The sequence below is a fragment of the Bos mutus genome, chromosome 20 (genome assembly GCF_027580195.1).
Source record: "Bos mutus isolate GX-2022 chromosome 20, NWIPB_WYAK_1.1, whole genome shotgun sequence".
Taxonomy (NCBI): Eukaryota; Metazoa; Chordata; class Mammalia; order Artiodactyla; family Bovidae; genus Bos; species Bos mutus.
Window position 1 is genome coordinate 26343426 of NC_091636.1, and position 27044 is coordinate 26370469.

Sequence of the window (27044 nt, forward strand, 5' to 3'; positions counted from 1 at the left end):
TGAGTTCCCAGATGGTTTATAATTTGGGTCTGCTCCACACACAAAGGTGGGGTTTGCATTTACACTCTCCTCAGGGCCCTCAGGGTTTTGATATCCTCACACTGAGAAGTGAATACCGGTGTGCTCCTGTACTTACCAACGATAATTCTGGAGCACTTGCCAGACGTGAACACAGGGCCACTCCACAGCACATCTGCTCCATGACTCCCTCTGATGAAATGCAGCTGGAGTTCAACTTTTACAAGTAAACAATCCAAGATGGATAAGAAACTAAATATGTAACAGGTAGAAGTGTTAGATCAATATTTTCACATTATAGCATATTCTAATGGCAAACATAAAATTATTGTGTTCAAATAATTAAACATAATAAAAAATACAAAAGAAACAAATGCCAAGAACCATTGGATTAAATTGAATCAAATGGAACTTTAAAAATTAAGCAATAACCAAATGGCTTATGGAGCAAATTAGAAACAGCTGAAGCAAAAATATTGAACTAGAAGATAGATCTAAGAAAATTAAGTAAAATGCAATTGAGGAAGATAAATTAAAAATATGAAAGGGAGATTCAGTGACATGAAGAGAGAATGAGAATATCTATTATATATCTATTAAAAGTTTAAGAGGGAAAAGAAAAAGAATGAATAGTCTAATAGTAACAAAATAATTTTATGAACTTGATGAAAAATGTGAATCCTTAGGTCCCAGAATAAAACTTTTAAGTAAGATAAATAAAGGAAAAACGATTTACAATTGATTCCTCATGGTAACAATAGAACTAGAGTACAATTGGCTAATATTGTCACATTGCTGAGAAAAATAGCTGTCAATCTAGAATTATAAATCAGACAAACCATCAGTCAAGAGTGAAAGCATAATAAAGACAATTTAAACCAAAAAGACATGGAGACTTTACCACCCACATACCCTTGCTAAAGCAATTATTAAAGTATTTACCTCAGAAAAAAGAAAATTGGACCCAGAAGGAAGAGAGGTTTCCAAAAGCAATCGTGGGCAAAATAATTGGCAAACATAGGGTAAACCTAAACACATGTTAACAATATAAAAAATGACAATAATTATGAACAATGTGAGATTCATAAAAACAAAGTTGAAATAAAAATCTGAGAAAATGACATATAAGAGAAGAGGGAGAAATCAGAGTTAAAGTTTCTAAAGTCCTTGTAATATTTGGAAATGTGGTAAAATTATTGATTCACTTTGAACTTTGTTCAGAAGGCAAGCATTTTAAAAATCAAAGCATAAACCATAACATCATAAACATTAAAGGGTATAATTTCCCAGCCTGATGAAAGGAAAGAAAGAATTAAGGACAATAATTCAGTCAGATACTTGTTTTGAGAAGAGGGAAAATAATAAAGAAAAATATGTGATATAGAAAGCATAAGACATAGTGATAGAAATGAAAACTGTCAGGGAGAGAATAAGTTTAAGTGAATTAACCTCATCAGTTAAAAAACAAGGACTACCAGATTGGGTTAAAAACACGGAATTCAACTACTTGATGTTTACAAGTTATACTTTATCTTATTCCAGTTGTATTAGTCTGTTTTGGCTGCCATAACAAAATAGCAGACTGGGTGGCTTAAACAGAAAAAATATCTTTTCTCATAATTTTTGAGGCTGAAACTCCGAGGTTAAAAAGCTGTCAGGGTCCATTTCTGGTAAGATCTTTCTTCCTGGCTTGTAGATGGCTGCCTTCTTGCTATGTCCTCACATGACCTTTTATTGGTGCCTGCTTGCAGAGAGACAGAGAGAGAGAAAGGAAGCTCTAGTGTCTCTTCTCATGAGGACAATAAACCAGTTGGATCAGGGTTCTACCCTTATGACCTCGTTTAAACTTAATTAGTTCCTCAGAGGCCTCACTTTCAAACAGAGACACACTGGGGGCTTTAATATATGACTTTTGGAGAAGGAAATGGCAACCCACTCCAGTATTCCTGCCTGGAAAATCCCATGGACAGAGGAGCCTGATGGGCCACAGTCTGACAAAGAGTCAGACACAACTGAGCAACTGAGCACACACATAGTAATTTCCAGTTCAGTTCAGTTCAGTCGCTCAGTCATGTCCGACTCTTTGCGACTCCATGAATTGCAGCACACCAGGCCTCCTTGTCCATCACCAACTCCCGGAGTTTACCCAAATTCATATCCATCGAGTCAGTGATGCCATCCAGCCATCCCTTCCTCTGTCATCCCCTTCTCCTCCTGCCCCCAATCCCTCCCAGCATCAGAGTCTTTTCCAATGAGTCAACTCTTAGCATGAGGTGGCCAAAGTACTGGAGTTTCGGCTTCAGCATCAGTCCTTCCAAAGAAATCCCAGAGCTGATCTCCTTCAGAATGGACTGGTTGGATCCCCTTGCAGTCCAAGGGACTCTCAAGAGTCTTCTCCAACACCACAGTTCAAAAGCATCAATTCTTCGGCACTCAGCTTTCTTCACAGCCCAACTCTGACATCTGTACATGACCACTGGAAAAACCATAGCCTTGACTAGACGAACCTTTGTTGGCAAAGTAATGTCTCTGCTTTTGAATATGCTATCTAGGTTGGTCATAACTTTCCTTCCAAGGAGTAAGCGTCTTTTACTTTCATGGCTGCAGTCACCATCTGCAGTGATTTTGGAGCCCAGAAAAATAAAGTCTGACACTATTTCCACTGTTCCCCATCTATTTGCCATGAAGTGATGGGACCAGATGCCATGATCTTAGTTTTCTGAATGTTGAGCTTTAAGCCAACTTTTTCACTTTCCTCTTTCACTTTCATCAAGAGGCTTTTTAGTTCCTCTTCACTTTCTGCCATAAGGGTGGTGCCATCTGCATATCTGAAGTTATTGATATTTCTCCCGGCAATCTTGATTCCAGCTTGTGCTTCTTCCAGCCCAGCATTTCTCATGATGTACTCTGCATATAAGTTAAATAAGCAGGGTGACAATATACAGCCTTGACGTACTCCTTTTCCTATTTGGAACCAGTCTGTTGTTTCATGTCTGATTCTAACTGTTGCTTCATGAGCTGCATACAGGTTTCTCAGGAGACAAGTAAAATGGTCTGGTATACCCAGTTCTTAAAGAATTTTCCAGAATTTTTTTGTGATCAACACAGTCAAAGACGTTTTCATACTCAGTGAAGCATAAGTAGATTTTTTTTCTGGAATTCTCTTGCTTTTTCTGTGATCAAATGAATGGTGGCAACTGGATTTCTGGTTCCTCTGCCTTTTCTAAACCCAGTTTGTACATCTGGAAGTTCTCAGTTCACATACTGCCGAAGCCTAGCTTGAAGGATTTTGAGCATAAAATTACTAGCAGTGAAAATGAACACAACTGTATGATAGTTTGAACATTCTTTGGTATTTGAAATTTCTTTGAAATTTGAATGAAAACTGACCTTTTCCAGTCCTGTGACCACTGCTGAGCTTTCCACATTTGTGACATTGAGTATAGCACTTTCATAGCATCATCTTTTAGAATTTGAAATAGCTCAGCTGGAATTCCATCACCTCCACTAGCTTTGTTTGTAATAAAGCTTCCTAAGGCCCTCTTGACTTTGTACGCTAAGATGTCTGGCTCTAGGTGAATGACCACACCACTGTTGTTATCTGAGTCATTAGGCCTTTTTTGTATAGTTCTGCTGTGCATTACTGCCATGTCTTCTTAATATCTTCTGCTTCTCTTAGGTCTATGCTGTTTCTGCTCTGTTTTGTGCCCATGTTTGCATGTATATTCCCTTGGTATCTCTAATTTTCTTGAAGAGATCTCTAGTCTTTCCCATTCTATTGTTTTTCTCTATTTCTTTGCATTATTCACTTAAGAAGGCCTACTTATCTCTCTTTGCTGTTCTCTAGAACTCTGCATTCAGAGTTATCTTTCCCTTTTCCCCTTGCCTTTTGCTTCTCTTCTTTCCTCACCTGTGGTCATTTGAAGTAAATCCACCCATTCCCATCCATTTTAGTTCACTGATTCCTAAGATATTCTTGCTGTCTCCTGCTTGACCATGTCCTATTTACCTTGGTTCATGGACCTAACATTCCAGCTTCCTTTGCAGTATTGATTTTTACAACATTGGACTTTACTTTCATCATCAGACATATCTTTATGCTTATTATATGTATAGTAAAATCACAAATCTTTGCATAAGAATGATATATCAAATTCTGTATGACGTTTTCTGTAAGGAGGCAAAACACAAATGAGGGTAGAACTCTGGTTATATCCAAAATGTCTATTATAAATAAATAAAATTGTTTAAATGATAGAATAATTTTTAATCTTGGGCCCACAGGTGTTATATTGTTTTCTATATGATTTCTTTCATTTGTTTGATTTCAAACATGACTTCTTTTAAATTTTTTAAGTATATAACACATTGAAATTATACAGATTCTTATTTTATAGTGTGATGTGCTCTGTGCTCTATCACTTTAGTCATGTCTGACTCTTTGGGACACCATGGACTGTAGCCCTCCAGGCTCCTCTGGCCATGGGATTTTCCCAGCAAGAATACTGGAGTGGGTTGCCATGCCTTCCTCCAGGGTTAGAGCTTGATGAATTATTACAAAGAGGACACATCTGTGTGTGTGAGGAATACTCTGCTCAGGTTCTGGGCGAAGTTGTAGAGGCCTTTAGGAGAAAAGTGAACCTAAATGCTTGACCTTTTAGCTTTGTTCTCTTAGAATACAGCTCTAATATTTTCCACTGGCTGTTTTCTTTGGGATATCTCCAAATATTTTAAAAATCTTGCCCAGATTTTCTAGTTGATCTTTCAAATTACCAAGCTCATGCCTACTCCAACCAAGGCCATCGCACACTCACCAATAAAACTTTTATTCTCTCACACACAAACACACAAGCGTGCACACAAATACACACACACACACACACACACACACGAGCACAGCGAATCTAATAACTGAAGACCCTAAGGGGCAATTTAGAGTGAAAATTTAGTAGGACTTGAGTACTATAATAAACATTATGGCAAGCAAAAATAAACTAAAATCTTAGGCTAATGTCAGAGGTATCCATCAGGGAAGAACTAGAAAGCAAGGGCAAATAGTACCATTAGTGCCTTCCCTGGTGGCTCAGAGGGTAAAGCATCTGCTTGCATTGTGGGTTCGATCGACCTGGGTTCGATCCCCGGATCAGGAAGAGCCCCTGGAGAAGGAAATGGCAACCCACTCTATTACTCTTGTCTGGAAAATCCCATGGACGGAGAAGCCTGGTAGGCTACAGTCCAGGGTCACAAAGAGTCGGACACGACTGAGCAACTTCACTTTTGGCTTTAAGATGCTTAATATTGGTGATTGACCAATAAATAGATGGGAAGCACCATGAACTCTTACCAAAGCACATAAAGTGTGTCTGAAAGTAAGTTTTGTCCCTAAAACAATAAGAATCCTGAAAGTCAGGTGAAATGCCAAAGGACCAATAGCAAATGGAGCATGAAAAGTAAGAGACCCATGCAGTTACCAGAGGCATATACTTCCAGTTCAAAGATTACATTTCCGGTCACACATTCAGCCAAAGTGTGGTTACGTGACCAAGCTACAGCCAAAAGAGTATGAATCGAAATGATATGCAAAGATTCTGAAACCTGCCATTAATGGAATGGGTCTCTTCTCAGGTGAAGGCGGAAGTAGAGTAGCTGTTTTAGGGCACAAATGGAAGATGAGGGTTGAGGTTGACAGAGCAAACAATTAGTCTGAGTCCCTGACACCATCACTGTTATATTCAGACTGTGATACAAAAGAGAAATGCATTTCTACTCTGATTAAGCCATTGTTATTTTAGGATCTTTGTTACAGAAGCCAAGCTTGTAAGTTCAGTTCACTCACTCAGTCACGTCCAACTCTGCGACCCCATGGACTGCAGCACGCCCAGGCCTCATAAACACGAGTTTATTCAAACTCATGTCCGTTGAGTCGGTGATGCCATCCAACCATCTCATCCTCTGTCGTCCCCTTCTCCTCCTGCCCCCAATCCCTCCCAGCATCAGAGTCTTTTCAAATGTGTCAGTTCTTCGCATCAGGTGGCCAAAGTATTGGAGTTTCAGCTTCAGCATCAGTCCTTCCAGTGAATATTCAGGACTGATTTTCTTTAGGATGGACTGGTTGGATCTCCTTACTGTCCAAGGGACTCTCAAGAGTCTTCTCCAACACCACAGTTCAAAAGCATCAATTCTTCAGCACTCAGCTTTCTTTATGGTCCAACTCTCACATCCATACATGACTGCTGGAAATACCATAGCTTTGACTAGACAGATCTTGGTTGGCAAAGTAATGTCTCTGCTTTATAATATGCTGTGTAGGTTGGTCCTAACTTTTCTTCCAAGAAGCAAGCGTCTTTTAATTTCATGGCTGCAGTCACCATCTGCAATGATTTTGGAACCCCCAAAAATAAGGTCTGTCCTTGTTTCCACTGTTTCCTCATCTATTTGCCATGAAGTGATGGGACCAGATGCCATGATCTTAGTTTTCTGAATGTTAAGTTTTAAGCCAACTTTTTCACTCTCCTCTTTCATTTTCATCAAGAGACTCTTTAATTCTTCTTCACTTTCTGTCTTAAGAGTGGTGTCATCTGCATATCTGAGGTTATTGATATTTCTCCTGGCAATCTTGATTCTAGCTTGTGCTTCATCCAGTCCAGCATTTCTCATGATATACTCTGTGTATAAGTTAAATAAGCAGAGTGACAATATACAGCCTTGATGTACTCCTTTCCTGATTTGAAACCAGTCTGTTATCCCATGTCCAGTTCTAACTGTTGCTTCTTGACCTGCCTATAGATTTCTCAGGAGGCAGGTCAGGTGGTCTGGTATTTCTGTCTCTTTAAGAATTTTCCATAGCTTTTTGTGATCCACACAGTCAAAGGCTTTAACATAATCAATGAAGCAGAAGAAGATATTTCTCTGGGATTCTCTTGCTTTTTCTATGATTCAGCAGATGTTGGCAATTTGATCTCTGGTTCCTCTGACTTTTAATCCACCTTGAACATATGGAAGTTCTCAGTTTATGTAGTGTTGAAACCTAGCTTGGAGAATTTTGAGCATTACTTTGTTAGCATGTGAGATGACTGCAATTGTGTGGTAGTTTGAGCATTCTTTGACATTGCCTTTCTTTGGAATTGGAATGAAAACTGCCCTTTTCCAGTCCTGTGGCCACTGCTGAGTTTTCCAAATTTGCTGGCATATTGAGTGCAGCACTTTCACAGCATCATCTTTTAGGATTTGAAATAGTTCAACTGGAATTCCATCATCTCCACTAGTTTTGTTCATAGTGATGCTTCCTAAGGCCCACTTGACTTCGTATTCCAGGATGTCTGGTTCTGGGTGAGTGTTCATACCATCATGATTATCTGTGTCATGAAGATATTTTTTGTATAGTTCTGTGTATTCTTGCCACCTCTTCTTAATACTTCTGCTTCTGTTAGGTCCATACCATTTCTGTCCTTTATTGTACCTATCTTTCGATGAAATATCCTCTTGGTATCTCTAATTTTCTTGAAGCAATCTCTAGTCTTTCCCATTCTATTGTTTTTTTCTCTATTTCTTTGCATTGATCACTGAGGAAGGATTTCTTATCTCTCCCTGCTATTCTTTGGAACTGTGCATTCAAACAGGTATATCTTTCATTTCCTCCTTTGCCTTTCACTTCTCTTCTTTTTATAGCTGTTTGTAAGGCCTCCTCAGACAACCATTTTGCCTTTTTGCATTTCTTTTTCTTGGGGATAGTCTTGATCATTGCCTCTTGTATAATGTCACCAACCTCCATCCATAGTTCTTCAGGCACTCTGTCTATCAGATCTAATTCCTTGAATCTATCTGTCATTTCCACTGTATAATCATAAGGGTTTTGATTTAGGTCATACCTGAATGGTCTAGTGGTTTTCCCTACTTTATTTAGTTTAAGTCTGAACTTGGCAATAAGGAGTTCATGATCTGAACCACAGTCAGCTCCCAGTCTTGCTTTTGCTGACTGTATAGAGCTTCTTCGTCTTTGGCTGCAAAGAATATAATCAGTCTGAGTACAGTGATGTCCATGTATAGGGTCTTCTCTTGTCTTGTTGGAAGAGGGTGTTTGCTATGACCAGTGCATTCTCTTGGCAGAACTCTATTAGCCTTTGCCCTGCTTCATTCCATACTCCAAGGCTAAATTTGCCTGTTACTCCAGGTATTTTTTGACTTCCTACTTTTGCACTCCAATCCCCTATAGTGAAAAGGACATTTTTGGGGGGTGTTAGTTCTATAAGGTCTTGTAGGTCTTCATAGTACCATTCAACTTCAGCTTCTTCAGCGTTACTGGTTGGGGCACAGACTTGGATTATTGTGATATTGGATCGTTTGCCTTGGAAACAAACAGAAATCATTCTGTCATTTTTGAGACTGCATCCAAGTACTGCATTTTGGACTCTTGTTGACTATGATGTTGGCTATGACTCTATTTCTTCTATGGGATTCTTGCCCATGGTAGTAGATATAATGATCATCTGAGTTAAATTCACCCATTCCAGTCCATTTTAATTCGCTTATTCCTAAAATGTCAATGTTCACTCTTGCTATTTCCTGTTTGACCTCTTCCAATTTGCCTTGATTAATGGACCTAACAGTCCAGGTTCCTATGCAATATTGCTCATTACAGTATTGAACTTTACTTTCATCATACTATCCAAATTGTCTACACTTCTCTACTATGACACCAGATAAGCTGGTGAAAGAAATATGTAAAGATGACTGTGAAACAAAAATATAGATAAAGAATAGGACACAATTACCAAACATATTGTAGGGTCAAAACCAATTAGACCTACTCCTTAGTTTTCTCTTACTTTATACTGATGCTGTCAGGATTTTGTCACTCTGGCCTGTCCCTGTTCAGTGCTTATTTTCATTGCCAATATAATTATCTCCATTTTAATGATAAGGAAAATGGAAATTTACTTTTAAGTGTTTTTCTTCTTTCTAGTTGATCTTAGAATTTTTTCCCCTAGGTATGGTTCAATGAAGAAACTAAAATCTATTTTTCCCAAGGTACTGGATATTATGACTTGGTTTTGCATTGGTTTGGCAGTATCTTTCCCCCAAATATATCTTTTAACCAGAAAAGTTATCACAGTGATTTTTTTTCTTGTGAATGAAAACAAGGAATCCTTTCTGCAGCATTTTTTCTGTAACTTTCTGTGAAATTCTGAGTCCAAAGAGGGGCTACTTTAACTACAGTTTGGGAATTTTATGGTTTATTATTGGCTCCTGTTTCTCATTTTTAAGTTTATCCAGATTGACCAAAAGATAATGATGCTTTTCTTTTTTTTTGCTTACAGTCTTGGATTACTTTTACCAGTTGACTGAGGAGATGAGGATATGGAAAATACTGTGCCATTAAGATCTGGCTAGAGTCCCCTGTAGGCAAAAGAATTAAGAGACTAGTCCCAATGTCAAGAGCACATATTGCCGTGAAAGATGATTTTTACCTTGTCCACTGAAACTTATCCAGAGTCCAAGCACCTAGAAATTGTCTGAATCTCTGGAGACTCAAAACCCTTGTAAAATTCATCTGGGTTGAGGTGACCTATTCACCACATGCACGAAGTTTTTCAGGTTAGAACATATTTATGAAATGATTCTTTCCTATAAATTATCAAACCAAGGACTATATTATTTGTGTAAACAAATAAACCAGCAAAAAATTGAGAAAAGACTCACACCTAAAAGCCGCTGCCCTTCAAATGTCCATGATTCTTTTTAAATCTTAGTTGAAGTACATGTCTATGTGTCCTCCATTAGAAGAAAGCTCAACAACCCTAATTGTTTTATAATTGTAGAGAAACCACTAACAACATACATGTGTGTGCTTTACCAGCAAAGAGCATTAGAGCTCAGGAATATAAAATTCTGAGATGAGAGATTTGTGGTAGAAGGGGACTGGGCTTGGGTTACTTACACAAACCCTCATCATTTCCTTCCCAACCAACACTACTGGATCTTGGGGCAAATAATCAAAGCCTTTTTCTCTCACTGAAACAGGCTTCCTTGCTTAATGATGCCCTTTTTTATTTCTCTTTAGTTTTTGCTTCTTTTAATCAAAATGTTCTGTAGTTTACTAGAGTTTAGGATAACATCCCATCAATATTATTGCCTCATTTTTCAATATTAACGATTGATGTGTAAGAAAAATTACCTCTTCAGATTTGAGTTGTTCTGCCAGTACCTTTTGAACATTTGTTTTCATTGCTGAAATGGAGACAAATGCTGTGGCAAAAATAATCTCTTCCTTTCAGTTGCTGGCAAAAAATTGCTAAGGCAGCTCTGAACTGAGACAAAGTTTAGAAAAGGAAAAGAACATTCAAGAGCCCAAGCATCCTAGAATTTTAATTTTCTCCTAGTCAAAGGCCACATTTCAGAACAAATAGAAACATCCCCTTAAGCCTGAATGAATCATTTTCGTAGGCTTTATTATTTCTATTCCGATGAAGGATGGGAGCGCAGATGTGTTTACAGTCATACACATTTTATTTTATTGTTCACAGAACATTATAACCACAACACAAGACTGAGGGGACCTTCCTGTCAATTAGGAAGGACACATTTACCACAGTCAGCCATGTGAAGAACCTCAGAATCTCTAAAGTAACCCTTGTGTCTTTAAAATCAATCAAGTAATCAGTAGGAATTTACTACGTGCCTCGAGCCACGCTCATCTCTGTAGGGCAAAACACACAATCCTTTGTTCATGAAGGAAGTGAGAAGGAAATATGACACATATTAAAAATAAAAGAATAATGACAAGTCAAAGAGTCAAAGGGCTGTGTACCCAGAGAGCATTGTTTTCACCCAACTTACTTTTCTTGAATTAGACTCTTGGAATGGTGCCATTGGTCTGCTTTAAGGATTTCTAAGAAACAACTTGAATGAAAGTCACTACAATATTTATTGTAAAGTTGTTGAAAATGTTATTTGCTTTCAAAAAATAAATTAGCTAAAAGTTATTGAAATAGCAAACAAGGAGGTAGTGTGAAATAAAGAGAAAATTGCTAGAGGAGTTCGAGAAAAATAGGATATGCAGGGAAGGCTTCTTGGAAGAGGAAGACTTAACCTGGGCCTTGAAAAACTGGTTGAGTTATGGATAAAAAAGAGCACTGGAGGAGTTAAGGCTGGAAATATGGTCGTTTGTGCATTGGTCCTACAAAATTTATTAACACATGCCATACTGTATACCAACTACAGAAGCTGTCACAACGAAAAAACGAGCAAAGTGTCTGCCCTCAGGGAGCTTATGTTCTAGGAAGAAATAACAAAATAAGAGCAAGAAATATTTAACTTTGGCCTTTTCTTTCCTCCCTGGATTTCCTGATCATAATGTCAGACAGAGGCAGAGATATTTATGTTGCTTAAAGGAAGACTAGGATTTTTATGACAGTATGAGAAAAAAATAAACAGTAAATAATTGCTGTTTGTTGTTATTTATTCTAAGACAGGAAAATCAGAGGAGAGGCCTGGAGGAGAGTGGAGTATAAAAGCTTGTGAAACACACACCACACCATACACACACACACACCTGTACACATACACACACACACATACACACACATGGGCACAGAGGAAAGAAAATAGGCTGTAGATTAGGTATATCTGTGCTGAAGAATAGAAAGAGAGGTATGAGGTGGTACCTTGAAGGAGGTCAGTCAAGGAATTGGAGAAATTCAAGGAGAAAGAAAGCTGTTTACAGAGAGAATGCCAGTAACTGCCTGGGGTCAGAAACAGGGCTGCATGGGAAGTGTGGACCTCTGGCCTTTGGACTAGGAGCATCTGCTGGCCCTACAGAGGAGGCAATGAAAGGGCACTCCTTAGGTAGCTTCTTGCCTGCATCCTATTGTGATCCTACAACTAAAGGATGTCTGCCTCTCACTTGAAAATTAGCTGGGACTCTCTGAACTACTCCAGACACTTCTAACTCCCTGCTGCTGCTGCTAAGTCGCTTCAGTCATGTCCGACTCTGTGCGACCTAACTCCCTGTCACACTCAAAACATGATGTAAGTTCTGGACCCCTGGAGGAGGGGGTGGTGATACAGAAGGGAAGATCCTATCCCTAGTCTCTGGGTTGGCTAAAGGGTAGGAAAGCCCATCCTTGTTAAATACACCTGTACCTGCATACAGGTACATGCACACACAGGCATACAAACACATATGGCTGCAGAAAGGGCTGTTCAATTCAAATACAATTTAACTATGAGAATTTTTTGACTCCATAAAACCCAAGAATATATATGATAGGATAAAAATAGTTATCTCAATATTTCCCAGACTTACCTAATCTTAAGAATCATAAGTTTAAAATGTCATTTATCAGACACCTAGCCTGCAGGGTTAGTGGATTTGCCCTAGACCTGGAAATCTGTGGTTTTTTCCAGAGTCTCCTGTGAGTCTTATGATTAGAACAGCTCAGTTCAATTCAGTCACTCAGTCATGTCCAACTCTTTGCCTGTTCTGGATATTTTAAATGAATAGAGTCACAGAATATGAAGGCCTTTGTATCTGGATTCTTTTACTTAGGTTCATCCATCAGTCAGTTCAGTCACTCAGTCATGTTTGACTCTGCAACCCCATGGACTGCAGCCTGCTAGGCTTCCCTGTCCTTCATCATCTTCTGGAGCTTGCTCAAACTCATGTCCATCAAATTGGTGATGCTATACAACTATATCATCCTCTGTCATCCCCTTTTCCTCCTGCCTTCAATCTTTCCCAGCATCAGGGTCTCTTGCAATGAGTCAGTTCTTCACATCAGGTGGCCAAAGTATTGGAGTTTCAGCTTCAGCATCACTCCTTGTAATGTATATTCAGGACTCATTTCCTTTAGGATTTGATTGGTTTGATCTCCTTGCAGTCCAAGGGGCTCTCAAGAGTCTTCTCCAACACAACAGTTCAAAAGCATCAATTCTTTGGTGCTCAGATTTCTTTATGGTCCAACTCTTACATCCATACATGACTATTGGAAAAACCATAGCTTTGACTAGATGGACCTTTGTCAATAAAGTAATGTCTCTAGCTTTTAATATGCTGTCGAGGTTTGTTATAGCTTTTCTTCCAAGGAGTGAGAGTCTTATAATTTCATGGCTGCAGTTGCCATCTGCAGTGATTTTGAAGCCCAAGAAAATAAAGTCTCTCACTGTTTTCATTGTTTCCCCATCTATTTGCCATGAAATAATGGAACCAGATGCCATGATCTTCATTTTTTGAATGTTGAGTTTTAAGCCAGCTTTTTAACTCTTCTTTTATGATTAGATAGGTTTGAGAAATAGGGCTTCATCAAGTGTGGCCAAAATGTTGTACATTCTTCCCTCATCTAGTGCTGACCAAGGGCCTCACCCATAGCTCCTGATGCTTCCTCCTGCTGAGCTTGAATTCTTTGCAACAATGTTCCAGGCAGTCACTACCAATCTCTCAGAGTCACCATATGAGAAGGGAAAAAACCATTCTATTGTCCCAGTGTAATTTATGTGTGACAGATTCACAATGTGAAATTCACATTTTTGAGCTACTTATGGAAGACAGTGAGTGTGTTGTCTCAGAAGCCACGCCTTGTGCTGTGGTAAAAAAAAAAAAAAAAAAAAACAGCTTATTTTGTTGATGTGACTCTGTGCTGTGTTTAGTCACTCAGTCGCGACTGACTCTTTGAGACCCCATGGACTGTTGACTTCCAGGCTCCTCTGTCCATGGGGATCCTCCAGGCAAGAATACTGGAGTGGGTAGGGTAGTCTATCCCTTCTCCAGAGGATCTTCCCAACCCAGGAATCAATCCGGGGTCTCCTGCATTGCGGGCGGATTCTTTACCAGCTAAGCTACCAGGGAAGCCTCTAGTGAAGATCTCGTGGCAATCAGGAACCTACTTTCAGGCATTGACCCTATGTGTTCCGTGATGAAGATGTTGGAACTAAGAGTCCAATAAGGTAGAATGTATTTGAGACCACTGAGAAAGCTTCAGAGCATGCTCTCTTACAAGGCAACAAGCAGTAGTAAGACTTCTGTGTGGATGACTGACTCCTCTGAGGACCTGCACTGTTTGGAAAGGGGTCTGTTAGCTAGCTAGCCAGTCTCTTGCCTGAAGTGGATAATTAGCTAGTACTCTGCTGACTTTAACCTGCCATTGTTTCTACTTCTCTTCCCAATGAGAGTTCATATAAGTGGTTACTTCTTTCTCAGCCAGTCTGACAAATTAGTTATGGCTCAGCTTTGAAATCAGACTTCCATTTTGATCCCATTGAGTTGCTTTGCATCTTTGTGATCCTGGGCAAATTTCTCCCCCTCTCATCCTATTTTCCTTTCTGCAAAGTGGGGATGAAGATGGTACCACACCCATGGGTCATTTGTTAGGAGTTAACCGGTAATGAATAGAGCACCTAGCCCGGTGCCTGGCAGTCATATTGTTTCACCATGGGAGATTCTTATCATTATTCTTGGTCAGAAAATCACCCTTGTCAAAACTTGACCACTGATTGTTGCTGTGTATGTAACTTTCTTATTCAGGCTGTTTGTATTCTGTTGTGTTGCCTGTATAAAGTGTGGACTGTGGAGTATTTCCTAGTTCACCCAATCTAATGAACATACCCTTTAGATTGTAGTGCTCTACATCCTCATATTATCTCTTTTCTACTATTTAAATCTTTTCATGGGGTTTAGCCTGACTTTAATAATTTCTTTCAGTTCAGTTCAGTCGCTCAGTCATGTCCTACTCTTTGCGACCCCATGAATCGCAGCACGCCAGGCCTCCCTGTTCATCACCAACTCCCGGAGTTCACTCAGACTCACGTGCATCGAGTCAGTGATGCCATCCAGCCATCTCATCCTCTGTCGTCCCCTTCTCCTCCTGCCCCCAATCCCTCCCAGCATCAGAGTCTTTTCCAATCAGTCAACTCTTCGCATGAAGTGGCCAAAGTACTGGAGTTTCAGCTTCAGCATCAGTCCTTCCAAAGAAATCCCAGGGCTGATCTCCTTCACAATGGACTGGTTGGATCTCCTTGCAGTCCAAGGGACTCTCAAGAGTCTTCTCCAACACCACAGTTCAAAAGCGTCAATTCTTCGGCCCTCAGCCTTCTTCACAGTCCAACTCTCACATCTATACATGACCACTGGAAAAACTATAGCCTTGACTAGACGGACCTTTGTTGACAAAGTAATGTCTCTGCTTTTCAATATGCTATCTAGGTTGGTCATAACTTTTCTTTCAAGGAGTAAGCGTCTTTTAATTTCATGGCTGCAGTCACCATCTGCAGTGATTTTGGAGCCCAAAAAAATAAAGTCTGACACTGTTTACACTGTTTCCCCATCTATTTGTCATGAAGTGAAGGGACCAGATGCCATGATCTTTAGGACACCTAAAAGTGTGCAAATTGTTTTTACTTAGCAAAACCACTTTTCTTCATAGAGCCAGGGAGCTGAACTGCTATCTTTTGTTTCCTTGGAAAAGCATCTGTTGAGCCCAAGACTAAGCCAGGTGCCTCCAAAAAATGTTCTCACGAGTTTTTTTTTTCAAAGTACTCAACAGTTTGTAATGTTCCATTCGTTTGTGTGGTTACTGGCTTAAGAGGCATCCTTTATTTTTCAATCCCACTTTAAACTTAGCTGGAATGTGCAATGGACCCACTTGCTACCAACTTGCTCCCAGCATAGAGCACACCATCCCACAGAGCAAGTGCTCGGTGAACATTTGTGCAGCGAAGCTGCTGGTGCTGACCATACCCCTTGGCATCCTTGCAGTGTTTGAGTGTGTTCCTCTCCTGGCTTCTCTGTGTCTTCACTTCTAGTGGCCTGCACTTTGGCTTGCTTTAAGGGACTCCCCTGAGACATCTAGAACCTCATTGTAAGGACATCAAAGAGCCTGGCATTTTCTATCTCCTAGACCCTTCCTTCGGAGAAGGCAATGGCAACCCACTCCAGTACTCTTGCCTGGAAAATCCCATGGCTGGAGGAGCCTGGTAGGCTGCAGTCCATGGGGTTGCGAAGAGTCAGACACGACTGAGCGACTTCACTTTCACTTTTCACTGTCATGCATTGGAGAAGGAAATGGCAACCCACTCCAGTGTTCTTGCCTGGAAAATCCCAGGGACGGGGGAGCCTGGTGGGCTGCCGTCTCTGGGGTCGCACAGAGTCAGACACGACTGAAGCAACTTAGCAGCAGCAGCAGCAGCAGCAGACCCTTCCTTAGCCAGTGACTCAGCCCCTGTTCTCAAAGGAGACAAACTCTGAGGTATAAATCATACTCTAAAGTGTCTCTTGACACTTGAAGCCCCACAAGACTCTTCCTGGAATCATCCCCCAATTGTCTCCTCCTCCTCCCCCTCTTCTGCTGCCTATGTTCCCTTGCACACTTCTCTTACATATTTTCACTCATACACAACCCTTGATTTACCATCTACTTCTACGGAACCCAACATAAGACACCATGTACACCATTTTTATAAACAAAAATGCTCCTGGAAAAGAGAACATCTTTATTTACTTACTATGTCCCTCCAAGGCTTATAAAAAATGATTATGGGGTGAGATTTGTATCACGTATGTTCTGTCAGATACTACATATGAGCCAGAGATTCATTAGCAGAATAGGGATATGAGTGTAGCTCTTCTGTGGGTAACAAATGACCATTTGTGGGTAACAAGGGCAGAAGAAAATGTAAAGATGATAGGGGCTTTTTGAGGTAGAAAAGTGACTATCAAGAGTGTATTCGATTTGTTGATCCACAGTACACTTAGTAGTGCTGTTTTCTTGGCAAATGGGGATTTAAAAGCTTTGGCCTATAACCAGTAGTGAAAAGAACGCATATTTTTCTTAGGTGTGTCTAAGCCATTGAAAAAAAAAAAAAAACACCTTTGAAAAGCTGAGCTCTACAATCATCCGAGGAAGTGGCCAAAGAAATTTCAGTTTTGTAACTGTGAAGGCTACATGCAAAGGAGAATAGGGATCCTTGCAAGCTGTCAAAAAAGATCCACGATGTGCATGAGTGTGATTATAAGTGTGAATGCTAGCAAGGGATTATGTCCATGATAATGTAGTTTATTATTGACACAAAATAAAAATGTAGAATTTCTTCAATGTGAAGACATTTCATATATGATCATCAAAGATTTCAGTGGCATAAGACATGGAGTAAATCAGAATACTGCATATTCTCCTTAACAGGATAAGAATAAGCAGTAAGATCCTCATATATGTGGTATATATGGATCGGTTTATATCCATTCATTTACATGAGAGGTCCAAATGTAGTCCATTCCCTCAGGCATAGCTAAAATTACTCACTTTAACTCTTGCACTAGAAAACAAAATTTTCCAACTTAAAACACTTCCTAATTTGACACTACTACAAATTTTAGTCAATCAATAAAATATTCTCCAGGAATATAACTTTCTAGATGGCAAATTATCCTTCAGTTACCATGTCAAAATGTACAATCTTGATTATCATTACCTGTTACAGCTAAAATGAAATTAAAAGAGAGTTCTGAATTGGATTAACATTTACAGTCCATGGGGTTCCAAAAAAAAAAAAAATCTTTGACCAACCTAAGGTCACAACGATTTTCTGTGGTTTCTTCTAAATGATATCTTTTTTGTTATTTATTTTTACATGTAGTCTATGGCAACTAACTCCAATAAACTTGCTTGCAGAATTCCATGGACAGAGTAGCCTGATGGGCTATAATCAATGTGGTCACAAAGAGTCAAACATGACTGAGTGACTAATACTTTAACTTTCACAGCTCATTTTTAGTCAATTTTTATATGTGATACGAGGTATGATTCAAAATTCATTCATTGCATATAGATATGAAAATTTTCCAGCACTACTTATTTAAAGTACTTTTGTTGAAGGTTGCTGCTGCTGCTGTTAAATCACTTCAGTCATGTCTGACTCTGTGCAACCCCATAGACGGCAGCCCACCAGGCTCCCCCATCCCTGGGATTCTCCAGGCAAGAACACTGGAGTGGGTTGCCATTTCCTTCTCCAGTGCATGAAAGTGAAAAGTGAAAGTGAAGTCGCTCAGTCATGTCTGACTCTTAGCGACCCCAGGGACTGCAGCCCACCAGGCTCCTCCGTCCATGGGGTTTTCCAGGCGAGAGTACTGGAGTGGGGTGCCACTGCCGTCTCCATTGTTGAAGGTTAGTGCTCTGTATTGGCTTCCCAGGTGGCGCTAGTGGAAAAGAACCAGCCTGCCAATGTAGGAGACATAAAAGTCATGGGCCTGATCCCTCGGTCAGGAAGATCCCCTAGAGAAGGAAATGGCTACCCACTCCAATATTCTTGCCTGGAGAATCTCAAGGACAGAGGAGCCTGATGGGCTACAGTCCATTGGGTTGCAAAGAGTCGGACACAACTGAAGCAATTTAGCACACAGGGAGTGGTCTGTATGTGTGTGGGTCTATTTCTGGATTATATTCTGTTCTACTGATATAATTGTCAATCTTTGTCAGTGCAACTCTGTCTTAATTAGTGAAGTTTTATAATAAATATCAAAATCAGGCAGTATTATTTTCCAACTTTGTTTTTCTTATTCAGAATTATCTTGACTGTTATAGATTCTTTACATTTCCATATGAATTTTAGTATCAGCTCTCTAATTTCTGTTTTAAAAAGCCTGAAGATATTTGGGTCTTTCTTTTACATCCAATCTGACAGTTCAGTTCAGTCGCTTAGTCATGTCAGACTCTTTGTGACCCCATGAATCGCAGCACACCAGGCCTCCCTGACTATCCAGTGACAATAATCTGACAATTATTGCCTAACAATAATTGTTTATAGCATTCGCCTTCAGTGTGGGATGGTGTAGTTGATGTGGTTAGGTATAGTTCTGTCTTTGTGTTGTTTTATATTTATTCCATTCATTCTTTATCTACCTTTTACTCTTTTTCTCTCTTTTTTTTTGGATCAACTGATTTTTTTTTTATTATGATTCCGTATTATCTTCTTTGTTGGCTTATTAGATCCAATTCTTTATTTCACTTGTTTAAAGCTGCTTTAGGGTTTATAGTTAACTTATCACATTGTTAACTTATCACAATCTATCTTTAAGTGATATTATGTCATCTCATGTTTAATTTAAGATAAATAATATACATCAAATTCCTCCTATTTAGTCTTGGTACTATTGGTGCATTTTAATATAATTTATTTGTTATAAATTCTATACTACATAATTATTTTTGTTTAAATAAATAATTATCTATTGACATTTTTAAATCACAAGTAAACTATCTCATATATTTGTTTCTATTCTGGTGCTCTTCATTTATGTACATAGATCCATACTGTTAAGTGGTATCATTTTCCTTTTGCCTGGAGAATTTCGTTTCACGTTTCTTGTGGTGTGTTTCTGATAGTAAATATATTTTCCAGGTTATGCACGGTTGAAAACTCTTTCTTTGCCTTTGTGTTTGAAAGGTATTTTCCTGGGGCATAGAGTTTTAGGTTGATTTTTTTTTCTTCTAGTTGTTGACCACCATCTTTTTGCATTGTTTCTTATAAAGAAAATCTGCTATTTCTTTGTCTTTATTCCTCTGTATGTAGCATATCTATTTTCACTGGTTGCTACCAAGATATTCTCTCTTATCATTGTTTTTGAGCAATTTTATTACAATGTGCTTTAATGTTGTTTGTGTGTGTGGGGGTGTGTGTGTGTGTGTGTACTGGGTTTCGTGTGGCTTCTTGGATCTCTGGGTTCATCAGTTCAGTTGAGTCTCTCAGTTGTGTCTGACTCTTTGTGACCCCATGGACTGCAGCACGCCAGGCCTCCCTGTCCAACTCCCTGAGTTTATTCACACTTATGTCCATTGAGTTGGTGATGCCATCCAACCATCTCATCCTCTCTTGTCCCCTTCTCCTCCTGCCCTCAAGCTTTCCCACCATCATAATTTTCATCAAATTTGAAAAAAAAATACCACTATTTCTTTAAATATTGTTTCTATCATCCCCTCTCTTTCAACGGCTCTAATTTCACCTATGTTAGGCCACTTGAAGGTATGTCACAACCCACTGATATTCTTTTCATTTTTTTCAGTTACATTATCTTTGTGTGTTTAAATTTTGAACAGTTTCCATTACTCTATCATCAGGTTCATTATTTTCTTCTGCCTTGTCTAATCCAAAATTTATCCCATATAGTTACTTTTCCATTTCAGACATTCTAGATTTTATCTTTAAAAATTTGATCTGTATCTTTTTAACATTTCCATGTCTCAACTTTATGAATATGTGGAATATAGTTATCCTAACTATTTGAGAGTCTTTGCTAATCCTAACATCTATGTTCAGTTAAGGGTTTGTTTTGATGAACTTTTCTTCTAATTACAAGTCACATTTTTTCCTCCTTTTTCCATAATTGGTAATTTTTTTCAATTGGATGTTTTTGATTGTAAATTTTACCTTTCGAGGTATTGGATACTTCAGTATTTCTATAAATATTCTTGTGTTTTATTTTCAATTCAGTTCAGTTGCTTAGTCCTGTCCGACTCTTTGTGACCCCATGGACTGTAGCATGCCAGGCCTCTCTGTGCATCAGCAGCTCCCAGAGCTTGCTCAAAGTCATGTCCGTTGACTCGGTGATGCCATCCAACCATCTCATCCTCTGTCGTCCCCTTCTCCTCCTGCCTTCAATCTTTCCAAGCATCAGGGTCTTTTCCAGTGAGTCAGTTCTTCACATCAGGTGCCTGAAGTATTGGAGTTTCATCTTCAGCATCAGTCCTTCCAATGAATATTCAGGACTGATTTCCTTTAGGATTGACTGGTTGGATCTCCTTGCAGTCCAAGGGACTCTCAAGAGTCTTCTCCAACAACACAGTTCAAAAGTACAAATTCTTCAGTGCTCAGCTTTCTTTATAGTTTGACTCTCACATCCATACATGACTACTAGAAAAACCATAGCTTTGACTAGGTGGACTTTTGTTGCTTTATTTTAAGACATAGTTATTTGAAAACTTTTTCATATCTGCAAGTCTTTAAGATTGGTCATGTTGTACCAGAGCCATGTTTAGTTTAGAACTAAGTATTCTCTGCTACTGAGGAAAGTTTGGCTGGTTTTCCATGATAGAGTAATAGAAACTATTCAAAATTTAAACACACAAAGATAGCATAATTGAAAAAAAAATTAAAAGAATCTCAATGAATTGTGACACAACTTTAAGTGGCCTAACATATGTGAAATTGGAGTCCCTGAAAGAGAGAGGGTGATAGAAACAACATTTGAAGAAATAATGGTATTTTTTTCCAAATTTGATGAAAACTATGAACCCATAGATCCAAGAAGCCACACAAAACCCAGTACACACACACACAAAACTACATTAAAATACATTGTAATAAAATGTCTCAGAGACAGTGACAAAAGAGAAAATCTTAAAAGCAGCCAGAGAAAATAGATTTGCTATGTATTTATGCAGAGTATATTTTCTTGGGCTCCAAAATCACTGCAGATGGTGACTACAGACATGAAGTTAAAAGACACTTGCTCCTTGGAAGAAAAGTTATGACCAACCTAGACCGCATATTAAAAAACAGAGACACTACTTTGCCAACCAAGGTCCATTTAGTCAAAGCTGTGGTTTTTCCAGTAGTCATGTATGGATGTGAAAGCTGGACCATAAAGAAAGCTGAGTGCTGAAGAAATGATGCTTTTGAACTATGGTGTTGGAGAAGATTCTTGAGAGTCCCTTGGACTGCAGGGAGATCAAATCAGTCCTAAAGGAATCAGTCCTGAATATTCATTGAAATGACTGATACTGAAGCTGAAGTTCCGATACTTTGGCCACCTGATGCAAAGAACTGACTCACTGGAAAAGACCCTGATACTCGGAAAGATTGAAGGCAGGAGCAGAAGGGGACGACAGAGGATGAGATGGCTGGATGGCCTCACCAACTTGATGGACATGAGTTTGAGCAAGCTCTGGGAGTTAGCGATGAACAGGGAAGCCTGGTGTGCTGCAGTCCATGGGGTCACAAAGAGTTGGACATGACAGAGTGACTGAACTGAACTGACTGAGGCAAGACTATTCTTAATACTCTCCTAAACCCATGTGACTTACAAAGTTTTCCTCCCTTACTCTTGGGAATAGGTATTTCATGATTCTATGTGAGCAGTGGGTACTAGTCCCTCTGATCCTGCTGGTGATTCTCTTACCAGTCCCAATTATTTTCATCTTATGTATGTGGTGATCAATACTCTGCTGAACCCAAGGACTGGCTCTACGTAGTTCTCTAGAGTTCTCTTTCTTCGTGGCTCTCTCTTCTCTGAACTCTGCCGTATGAATTCCTGATGTTCCTAGATACCCAGCTGTCTCTTCAACTCTTATTCTGCTAGACCACATCTGGTTTGTCTTCTTGCTCCGTGACCAGGAAATTTTCTCAAGGTTGTAAGCTTGGACAACCAGATATCTCATCTCTTTTGTTTCTCATATCTCAGAGACGATATTCTTCTTAGTCTAATATCCAGGGTCATGGAAACCAATGCTTCATATATTTTGTCTACTTTATTAACTGTGTGAGGCAAGAGGGAAAATCTAGTCCCCAAAACATCATCTTGGCCAGAAATGGAAGTTCTAGCATGGTATATAATCCAGGTTCGTCTCTATTTTACAGATATGTAAATTAAGGTTTAAAGATGAGAGATAACTTAATCAACATCACACATCTGGTAAGGGTCATAACCAAGATTTGGAATCAGGTTGTCTGAATTGATGGCTTTTGTGTTTCCTCACTACTTTATATTACCCTAATTCCTGAATATTTAAAACCTAGGCATGATTTAGTGACTACAATGGAGGCTTAACTGCAACATATTTTTAATCAGAGGACTTTTATTCTATAACTATGCCAGCTAACAGAGCATTTACTGTAGGTCTTTGGGTGACCTTCAAGACTGATCCCCCCTGCAGGGGTTCATGACTTTAACTAATTTTCATATGTATTACTCTATAAGGCATGACACCCTTTCCTGACTGACCTTTTAAAATAAATAATCCACTATGACTATATAAAAAGCATTGTTCCATCAAATCCCTTTACGCTTTCCTTTGCTTTCCCAATGTACAGTGAGTGAATGTGACCAGAGGAAATTGCCCATCTGCAACATTACACATGGCTCCTTTTTCTGCAGTGACTGGGAAACCACAGTTCTTTCTCTAGATTTCAGAAAAAAACAATGCTTCTATGCAGATATTCAGAATTGGGTACACAAGCATATTTATTGCAAAGTAGTCTTGGCTCTTTAGCTTCTGCCAGAAAAAGCAAAAGTAAAGTTTCACTAAACAGTTTCACTTCTTCTTTCTAATCCTAGCTTTCATATTACTGAAATCTATGAATGTTTGTATTTTTTCTAAAAACCCTAACATTGTATATATTTAACAGATTTGTTCCAAAGTTTGAACACCTTTAGGAGTCCTGGGCTTTCCTAATAGCTCAGTTGGTAAAGAATCTGCCTGCAGTGCAAGAGACCCCACTTCAATTCCTGGGTCAGGAAGATCCCCTGGAGAAGGGAAAGCCTACCCACTCCAGTATTCTGGCCTGGAGAATTCCATGGACTGTACAGTCCATGGGGGTCACAAAGAGTCAGGCATGACTGAGCGACTTTCATTTTCACTTTTAATAGATATTTCATATAAATTTTCTGTCAATAGCATGGCTGAATTAAAACGAAGTGGTGACTAAACCAGTGGGCTTTCTCCTGTTGATTATTCACCTGGTGGGCTTAAGTATATGTGAGAAATGTGCAAGATTTAGAAGTGCTGATAGGGACAAAGGAAGGTAGAGGCTATACCTAACTAACAGAGTTGTGAAATGCCAACATATTTATGAGATTACTATAGATGTGAACTCTTTTCAAAGTGAAAGTTGCTCAGTCGTGTCTGACTCTTTGGGACCTCATGGACTATACAATCCATGGAATTCTCCAGGTCAAAATACTGGAGTGGGTAGCCTTTCCCTTCTCCAGGGGATCTTCCTAACCCAGGGATCAAACCCAGGTCTCCCACATTGCAGGAGGATTCTTTATCAGCTGAGCCACAAGGGAAGCTCTTTGCAAAAGGCAACATTACAGGCACTCCTTCTTTATATGAAAAAAGTAACATGCATTGCACAGGAAATGAAGGAAGAATTGAAACGCAGTTTGGAAAATGACTGAATTAGGCTCCTTAATATGTGACTTCTCAAATGTGGTAATTATATTTGTAAGGGAGGTTTGCCACTTGGGGAATCTGCCTGTAAGTTGTTTCATTGACAAACTGAGAAATTTCTTCTTGGTTTGACTTGTGGGTTCTTATTTTGTACATTGTCATTATTTTAGAAAACACTTAGCTGCTCTTGGATGCCTTGATCAGAAGGATTTGCTTTAGTAATTTCCTAAAAGAGAACACATACCTGCTGGACTTCCAGGTACAGAGAGGATAAGTAACTCAATTTGAAATTCAATAGTGCACTCATCTCACATGCTAACAAAATAATGCTAAAAATTCTCCAACCTAGGCTTCAACAGTATGTGAACCGAGAAGTTCCAGATGTTCAAGCTGGATTAAAAGGCAGAGGAACCAGAGATCATGTTGCCAACATCCGCTGGATCATAGAAAAGGCAAGAGAATTCCAGAAAAACATCTACTTCTGCTTCATTGACTATGTCAAAGCCTTTGACTGTGTGGATCACTACTATGGAAAATTCTTAAAGAGATGGGAATACCAGACCACCTGACCTGCCTCCTGAGAAATCTGTATGCAGATCAAAAAGCAACAGTTAGAACCGGACACGGAACAACGAACTGGTTCCAAATTGGGAAAGGAGTACGTCAAGGCTGTATGTTGTCACCTTGCTTACTTAACTTAGAAGCAGAGTACATCATGCAAAAAGCCAGACTGGATGAAGCAGAAGCTGGAATCATGATTGCTAGGAGAAATATCAATAACCTCAGGTATGCAGATGACACCACCCTAATGGCAGAAAGCAAAGAGGAACTAAAGAGCCTCTTAATGAAAGTGAAAGAGGAGAGTGAAAAAGCTGACTTAAAACTCAACATTCAGAAAACAAAGACCATGGTATCCAGTTCCATTACTTCATGGCAAATAGATGGGGAAATAATGTAAACAGTGACAGACTTTATTTTCTTGGGCTCCAAAATCACTGCAGTGTGTGACTGCAGCCATGAAATTGAAAAACACTTGCTTCTTGGAAGAAAAACTATGACCAACCTAGACATCATATTAAAAAGCAGAAACATTACTTTGCCCACAAAGGTCTATCTAGTCAAAGCTATGATTTTTCCAGTAGTCATGTATGGATGTGAGAGTTGGACTGTAAAGAAAGCTGAGCATTGAAGAATTGATGCTTTTGAACTGTGGTGCTGGAGAAGACTCTTGAGAGTCCCTTGGACTGCAAGGAGATCCAACCAGTCCATCCTAAAGGAGATCAGTCCTGAATATTCACTGGAAGGACTGATGCTGAAGCTGAAACTCGAATGCTTTGGGCACCTGATGCAAAGAACTGACTCATTAGAAAAGACCCTGATGCTGGAAAAGATTAAAGGCAGGAGGAGTAGGAGATGACAGAGGATAAGATGGTTGGATGGCACCACTGACTCAATGGACATGAGTTTGAGCATGCTTTAGGAGTTGTTGATGGACAGGGAAGCCTGGCATGCTGCCGTCCATGGGGTTGCAAAGACTCAGACATAACTGAGACCGAATTGGGACTCCATGTCTCCTATTGATACTAAGAATAATTTTTCAGAGCCATGGCATGCTGCATATGACATGATATACTTCTGTGTGCTCAGTTAATTCCAGGGACTTGAATACATAGGTCAGTGAACGCATTGAAACATTTTGGTTCTAAAAATAATCATAGAATCTTTCGTTTGCACCTGGTGTTATAAATTGGAAAATTTAAGTTCACATTCCTAAAAGAGTTTATAATCTAGCTTGGAAAACAAAACACAAATACTAAAAAATCAAATACTGAACTGTATAGAGTTGATTTTATAGGCTTCAAGAAATTAGGAGGAAAGTCTATATTATCTAAAGTAATGAAGTAAGTTTTATGTAGGAGACAAAAATTGCTCAGTAGACAGGGGTGAGGAGAGACATTCTTACAAATGATGAAAAAATAGCGTGGGCAATGGCAAAGGGTTGGGAATAAGAGCAGCATGCGTGAAAGGAAGTGAGCTGTTAAAAACCTGTTGGGGAGGGCTGGGAAATAAAGTACTATCAGATGATGAATGGCCTGGAAAGCCAAACAGGAGAATTTGTAACTAAGGCCAAAGATAACAGGAAGCCACTGTAGATTTCTGAGCAAATGACAACTCTAGGTACAGTTTTATGATTAGCCTGGCAGAGATGTGCAAGGTGGATGACAGAGAAGATGAAGTGAAAGGGACCAGCTTGAGCTAAGTGGAGTCATTCAAGTTAGGAGGACCATGTCAGAGATTTGAGAAAACAACAAAGGAGACAGAAAGAATCAGTTAATACTCTGAGGGGAGAAATAAGGAGACTTGAAAGTGAAAGTCGCTCAGTCATGTCTCTGTGCGACCCCATGGATTACACATTCCATGGAATTCCTCAGGCCAGAATACTGAAGTGGGTAGCAGTTCCTTTCTCCAGGGTATCTTCCCAACCCTGGGACTGAACCCAGGTCTCTCCCATTGCAGGCAGATTCTTTACCAGCTGAGCCACCAGGGAAGCCCAAGAATACTGGGGTGGGTAGCCTGTCCCTTCTCCAGCAGATCTTCCTGGCCCAGGAATCAAACCATGATCTCCTGCATTGCAGGCAGATTCTTTACCAACTGAGCTACCGGGGAAGCCCAAGGGGGCTTGAATATCCCACTTTTCACTGTTCTCCATATCCTCAATGGCAGATTTCAGAAATGGGGACAAGAAGTGGAGAACAGGGGTATGTATCTACCCAGTTCTTTCCTGTGTAGATGTTCAGCCCCTCAGCCTTTTGGATGCCATCTCTATAATTAACTGAACTTTCCCTAAGAATGGACTGAGTATGGCATGGTATG

The 27044-nt window shown here is 39.5% G+C and overlaps 1 long non-coding RNA gene across 1 annotated transcript in view; it reads left to right on the plus strand.

Moving 5' to 3' along the window:
• The window catches only part of LOC138984237 (uncharacterized), a 48500-nt gene extending 22341 nt beyond the window's left edge, over positions 1 to 26159 (plus strand). Inside the window, exons 3-4 of the long non-coding RNA XR_011461506.1 lie at positions 24341 to 24429; positions 24520 to 26159. This is a non-coding gene — a long non-coding RNA (uncharacterized lncRNA). The remainder of the gene's footprint in view (positions 1 to 24340; positions 24430 to 24519) is intronic.
• Positions 26160 to 27044: the final 885 nt, after the last annotated feature.